Here is a 7,203-nt window from a genome sequence, read left to right as displayed (position 1 = left end):
GTTGTCATTGGATGGAGTGTTTAATAAATGTAAATTAGATCGAGTTGGTTGATCATATTGTTAAAGTCTTCTATACACTAACTGATTTCCTGTCTACTGAAGCAAAAGAAAAACACTCTGATCCTCTTCCCAAAGTGGGAAGCCAAAAGTCTCATAAGTCAAAATATCTATCTCTAGGTGATAATCATTGTTTTTTCACTTCAGTCATAATCCCATCTTCATATCTTTGTGTCACTTTGGGCCCTCCAAGAAGCAGATGCCAAGATCGAATTATATGTGAAAGAGATTTATTTGGAGGAAATGCGTGAAATGAATAAAAGGTGTGGGGGAGTAGCAGGAGACAGTGTGTCTTCAGACCCCAGTGCAGGTGTGGGAAAGTCTCATTTAGGTTGACATCTCCTGAGTAAAGATTGCCACGTTGGGCTGTAACGATTGGCTCAAATATCCCCTGCCACTGTCAGTCATTGGTGGGTGCAGTGCAATGGAAGGGTAGTCTCTCTGCCATCAAGGACCCAAAGCAGCAATCACCGAAAACTGTCATCAACTATGCTCCCTGCGGCAGGTTCTCCCAAAGCAGATCTGAGCAGTGTTTGTCCATGGCTACTACAGTCCTGTACTCTAAAGACTAAACAATAAATTTAGCCAGCAACAAGACATGGGAAAGGAAGGGAGTAAAGGGAAATTGGTGTATACAAATATGTAACAAAGCAAACATGAAAATCTGGGCAGCTTTTTGCAGTAAATCAAGTCTGTAACTCATCCTAAAAGGCCGTAGCTAGTATTTGTAAATTCCTTCTTCCTATTTGAATGAGGCTCAACTGATTGTGGTTCTTTACTCAGTGGGGTGACCCAAACTTTCATTTTTCAGTTTTTGGTGGTTTTGTCTCTATTGGGTTGCTTAAAATTAATTTCCCATTAATTTCTTCTTTTGGAAAATGAAATACTAAGAGCATCCCCAGAAGGTTTCATGGACCCCAGGCATACTCCTTGTCGCCACTGTGTGCAGCAAAACTCTGTTTTCTTGATAATCAGGATCAATCATCTCAGAAACCTCTTTCTTTGCCCCTTGGTTCAATGGCCTGAAGAGCCCCAAATGGCCAGGCAGCAGTCTCAATTCTGAGGTCAGCAGAACCAGTGTATCCCCTAGTAGAAGCTTTCCTCCCTTGAGAGCTAGGGCCTCTAAATATTCAGAGTTCAAAGTTGGTGTAATAAGAAACAAAACATTTTTTTTGAGTGGATCATTAAGTTAATAGTAAATACAACCAGTCGCATTTCTATCTCTTGATTTACAAACCCAGGAGAATCGGCACCATATATTGACTACTGGTTCTCAAGATATGCCATATTTTGTAAAAGAGCATTCCGACCTCACGAGTAGTTAGATCTCAACGGGCTCAACCTTCAGTAGACTATTATATTGTTTTACCAGGCATCCTGCTTCTGGGTGGTGGGATGTATAATAAGATCTGTGAATCCCATGGGCATCTATCTGCTCATTGCCTATTTCTGTTGCATTATAACTAATTGGTCAGAAGTAGTGCCAAATAGAAAAATCAACATGATAAATAACTAGGCATTTAGTTATGTGTGGTAGGGTAGCAGAAGCATTGTGGGCAAAGCAGGCACATTCATATACAGAATCAATGTCTATTACCATGACGAAAAACTGCTGCCTACTCCATGAGCGAAGAGGTCAAGTGTAATCGACCTCCCACCAGATGGGCTATGTGCCACATTGTCATCAGCTTACAGATGATGGCTGCACAGCGTTTTCAAGGATACTGACACTCCCCTTGAAACTGTATTTTTCAAAGCACAATTTAACACAGTGTCCTCAGGACTCACATAAGGGATAGAGTTAGAGGATGAGTGAGCAGGTCACACTCAATAAATTTTTTCCAACATTTCTATCTAAGACTTTGGATTTTTTTCTTTCATATTCTACAAAAATTAATATAGGCCATTTTTTTTTGTCCAAGGTTTTCATCTGTCAACCAAAGAGAGCAACTTCCAGCTGTTCCAGATAACCCATTGAATCTGAACTTTCTCTTAAATACACCCAGATTGACAATCTATTATCAATCTGTGATAACCTATTATCAAATTGTGATAGCCAATCACATTTTACTTTATTCTTCACCCAAGTCCCTTGGAATCCATTCTCACACATAATCCTTAGGTTTCCACAAATATACATTCACAGAATGTGACGATTCATTTCATGTACACACTGTATACTCCTGAGTCAAGGCTGAACTGATGCCCTATGAAGTCTATTGGGTTACTCTACTTACGGTGCTAACTGCCATGAGAGGTGTGGGGATGTGATGAAGAGAGAATCAGTATCCCCTGGGAAAGTAGTTATTTCAGTCCAGTCATTGCAAAGTCTTCATCTAAGAGGAAACCAGCCTCCCACAAAGGAGTGGAGGGGCTGCTTCTGATAGGAAGGGAAGCTCAGTTGGATTTGAGGTTTTAAAGCACAGTGATTAATCTTAACCCACCCAACTATTCCATTGTGATTTTCTTGGGCACTTTTTCCCCCCCAATTAATCATCTTTCAGGTAAGCATCTAAAGAGGAGGTAAATTCAAGTTATGTTGGAATTCTGCCACCTACAGGAACAACTCTGGGTCTGATTTTCGATACAATTGATAAGAGATTTTTTTAGGGCAACTGTAGAAGGTTCTCTGGCTCTTGGATTATGCCTTCGAGTCGAAACTGTAAAGCCCCAAGATTGTTGGGTTTGTTTTCTGTAAACTTTCCATGGCATTTGTAACAGCAATTCTTATACTTATCTCTTGTACCAGAGATTTCTATTGCAAAAGCCACTTAGGTTCCTCTGATAGGTAACTGATTCCAGGAATGACAGGTAATAACTTGAGAAACTGTTTTGACATTGCATACCACAGACTCCCAGAGTCCCATTTTCCACCAGTGATGAGGTCATCACTGCCTTTAAATCAAACTAGGCCTGACAACAAATCTTAGATTTCCACTTTTGCAATTGTATTTCCTAGAACCAGTTTCAGTACCAAATACTGTATCAGTCAGGATTCTATCAGGAAAACAGAAAACACTCAATATATCTCAAGGATAGGGACTCAGAAACAGGCTTACGGAACCATTAAAAGGGTTTGAGTGCAAAGGTCGGAAAAAAGAGCTGCTTGCTTTCAGGAGCTTAGCCAACTCCAGCAATCATAGGAGCTCGCTGCTGATGATGTTTTATCCTCTTCAGCATTAGAGTGACGATTTGCAGGAGGGCACCCAAAGTTAAGGGCAAACCTCACAACTGTCGTCTGCTGAAAACTGCATTTACCTGTACATTGCTGCTACAGGAAAATAATGATTTCTCCTTGACCTCTACCTCCTAAAACTTGGCTGAGGATCTAAATCGGAAGCCTGCTGGGTTTCTGAGAAATGTAGCTCCAAGCTTTCAGCCTCTACAATTCTTAAGAGAGTTTAGGAAGGCAGAGATGGTGCTAAATATTGAGGTACAGTGTCTGGCATGTTGACCTACTCAATGGGGAAAACAAGAAGAGTAATTCCCTCACATAGTCACTAACTATGATGGTAAAATGAGATAACACTTGTGAAGTCCTGAGCACAGTACAACATAGTGATAAGCCTTAATGGGTAGCCTGTAGCCTGATAACTTTAACAGCCCTGAAATAAGACCGGCTCATAGCTTCCATTCTGTTCTCTGGGAGGCAGCACTAGATGACTCTGTGTAGTATTTTCTATTTCTCCCCATTTTTCACTGCAGATGCATTGGCTGTCCTTCCCTGGCTAACCCTTCGAGACTGAGTCACCTGCAATCCTAAATGTCACTTGGCTTGCCCTCGGCAACGGGAGGTCCTGACAGAAGGTGCAGGCTGGATGTGAGAGGGTTTGGTGTATTTCCTCCGTGTCCCTTCCTGTTGAGCCGCTTTGCTGCCAGGCACAGAAACCCTCCTTGACTCAGTTCTTGCTCGATATCTCTCCTCCACACCGGTCACTCTCACTGGATTCCAGTAACTATCCTTTCTCATTTGTCGCTCGTCTCTGGAATGCCTTCTCCTTTGTTGGACACATTCAGGATGCCAACAACTTAGTCCCATCACGAGTATCTTCATTCGAACTTTCTGAGTGGAATTCTATTTCCTTCTGAGACCCTCCAAATTGATACTCTCAGGATCATTTCCCTAAACTCCCGGGGCCTTTGGTTCCAGAGCCATTGGTCTCCTCGATTCCATCCTCAGAAAGTCATAACAGGCCTCAGCAGAAGTCCAGGCAGTGGAACAACGCCGGGCAGAAAGGCTAGGCCCACCCCTCCTGACAGACAGGAGGACTTCATCTCCAAGAGGCCAATGGGCTGTCAGAAAACAGGCAGTTCCCTTACGGAAACACAGGTCCCAGGCCCCACCTTGCACTCTGTCCGAAATGGAATCAGTGACTCTGGGAACGGGTCTCTGCAGCCTTGTGCTCGAACACTGCAGGCAGCCCGGGACAGCCAAGAACTAGGGCACAGCTGAAACCCAAAAGGGAAAGGAAACGGGCTGAGATCCGTGGGGAACAATGTCTATTTCTTAATCCGTCTCCTGCCCCAAATAGCTCCGCTCTCCTCCCCCAACTTGTGTTTACGTGTCTGTTTCTTTCCCTGGCAGCAGATGCCACCAGGCCTTCAACTAGGTCACAGAGGGTGGTGATGAACTGACACAGGCCCTCAGGCCACGTCTTCCCCTGACCTTGCTCCCCAGGGCATCCTGGCAGGGTCCCCAGTCACGAGATCCACAGCATGCAAATGTCCCCTCTGCCACCAGGAACAGGCCTCCTGCCATCTCTCTGTCCCGCCTGAGAGATGGCAGGAGGCCTGTCCCTGGTGGCAGAGGGGACAGCACGGGGTGGTGCTGTGGCCCTCCCCGCCCTGGCCTGCCGGGTCCCCTCATCTCCTCCCACCACAGCCCTGCTCCAGTGCTCTCAGAGACCCCACTCTTTCCTGGGGCCCCGCTGCTCCCCCTGGTAGAGCACCGAGCAGTGCCACAGGGACCCTCAGGGCCAAGCCAGGGCTCCCTGCACACACCGGGACAGTGGTGGTGTGATGGGTAGAGCGAAAAGCACAGTCAGAAAAGTTCATTTCAAACGCCAGTCACCCGAGGCGCAGGAGGTAAGAGCTCGCCCAGAGTGACCCAGCTGGGAAGTGGCAGAGCGCAGGCCCGCGAGGACCCACCGCACATCCCGAGCCACCCTGTCAGCCTCCCTCACAGCCCGATGTCGTCGTCCCTTTGTCTCGGGACCATCTTGGCCCGGGATCAGGTCCTGATGGCTCCTTTCTCTCCACAGGTTCTGTCAGATCATGGCTACGGGCAGATCACGACCGACATCCGGGAGGGACAAGCTTTCTACTACGCAGAGGATTACCACCAGCAGTACCTGAGCAAGACCCCCGACGGGTACTGTGTTCTCGGGGGCACCGGAGTGTCCTGTCCGCTCTGTATGCGTTATGCTGAGTATTTCTTATGGACCCAAAATTCACTGTTGGAGCCCTAGCCTCCAGTGTGCCTTTGGTGATGGGGCCCAATAAATAAGTTTAGTAATTATAAGTAATTAAAGTTAAATGAGGTCATAAGGGAGGGACCTTGATCCTCCAAGATAGGATTAGTGTCCTTATAAGAAAAGACACTCAGAGCGTGAGGTCTCTCTCTCAACACTCACTGAGAAAGGGCCATGTGGGGACACAGTGAGAAAGAGGCTGTCTGTAAGCCAGGAAGAGGGCCCTCCCCAGGAACTGAATGGGCCGGCACCTCCATCTAGAAATCCAGCATCCAGAATTGTGAGGAAATAAATTACTGTATAAGCCACGCAGTCTGTGTGGCATTTTGTTGTGGCAGCCTGAGATCAAACTAAGATAGTGTTAAAAAATAATTTGCCCCCACATGTTGGCCCTTGAGGTTACAGCAAAAAGGCTTTCAACTAACTGGGCAATTCTTTTATGGCTCCTATCAGTGGTTTTTTGAAGTGCATAAGCACAAAGCCATTTCTGAAATTCTGGTTTTTGAGATATGATTTATATTATTTAGTAAACTCACCTTTTTAAGGTATACGGTTCCATGAATTCTGACAAATACAAATGGCTGTGCGACCAGTACCACAAGCCAGAACTAGAACCTTTCTGCCACCCCAAAAAGTTGTCCGGTGGCCCTGGCAACCCATGCTCTTCCCAAAGCCCCAGCCCCTGGCAACAACTGATGTGGTTTCTGTGCCTGTCATTTTGTCTTTTCCAGAATGTCATCTAAATGGCATCCTGCAGAATGTAGTTGTGTCTGGCTTCTTCAGCTGAGCATAATGCATTTGAGATTCACATGGGTATGCGTATCTACAGTTTTTTTTTCTTCTGCTGACTATTGCTGTTGTCTGATGTACCACTGTTTATCCATTCACTTGATGTTGGACATGTAGGCTGTTACCAGTTTTTAGCAATTATGAGTAAAGCCACTGCAAACATTATGTACTGATTTCGGGACATATGTCTTCATGCAGTGGAGCTTTGATAAAATGTGAATTCATCTACTGATGTGCTAGGGAGATTTGGGGATTGTGTGGGGTCTGAATGCATATGGTGCGTCCCTCACTCTGGACTCTGGAAGCTATGTGGTTAGCTGGATGAGATGTGGGTGACAGTAGGAATTCTTTATGTATGCTCTGTTCCACTGCATATGAACACATGCCTTCCAGTGCCCTAAGTTTGCAAACATTCTTAGCTGCGGTGAAACATTTTGCTCAACTGAATTAAATTCATGTTATTTTTCAAAAGGACAGAGGTAAGGAGGCTTTCTTTTCCATTTCGGGCCCCCTCCTGGCAGAGAAAAGATATGAGTTAGGTTGATGAAGTCTAATGCTTTGCTTACAGCTGTGAGAAGTAGAGTAAATGCTTGTTATGTTCAAACTCTATATCCAATTACATGAACTAACTTCCTAATATTTCATTTACCTTCTACTAATTCTGATGGGATACTTCCAAGAGTTTTCTAAGATATATTTTAAAGCCTCAAGACAAGTAAGGAAAGATAAAGTCCCATAGTCATTTCCCTTAAAATGGAAATCCATTATGTATAAAATTTTGGAAGCCATTTGCACTGACAGTTTCTTGCCAATCTTTAGTAATAATACTTATTCTCCACACACCTGTCACATCCATGGTGATTTCTTATGAAAATTATTCAGTGGC

The sequence above is a fragment of the Pteropus vampyrus genome, unplaced genomic scaffold (assembly GCF_000151845.1).
Source record: "Pteropus vampyrus isolate Shadow unplaced genomic scaffold, Pvam_2.0 Scaffold229, whole genome shotgun sequence".
NCBI lineage: Eukaryota > Metazoa > Chordata > Mammalia > Chiroptera > Pteropodidae > Pteropus > Pteropus vampyrus.
This window is presented reverse-complemented; position numbering follows the sequence as displayed.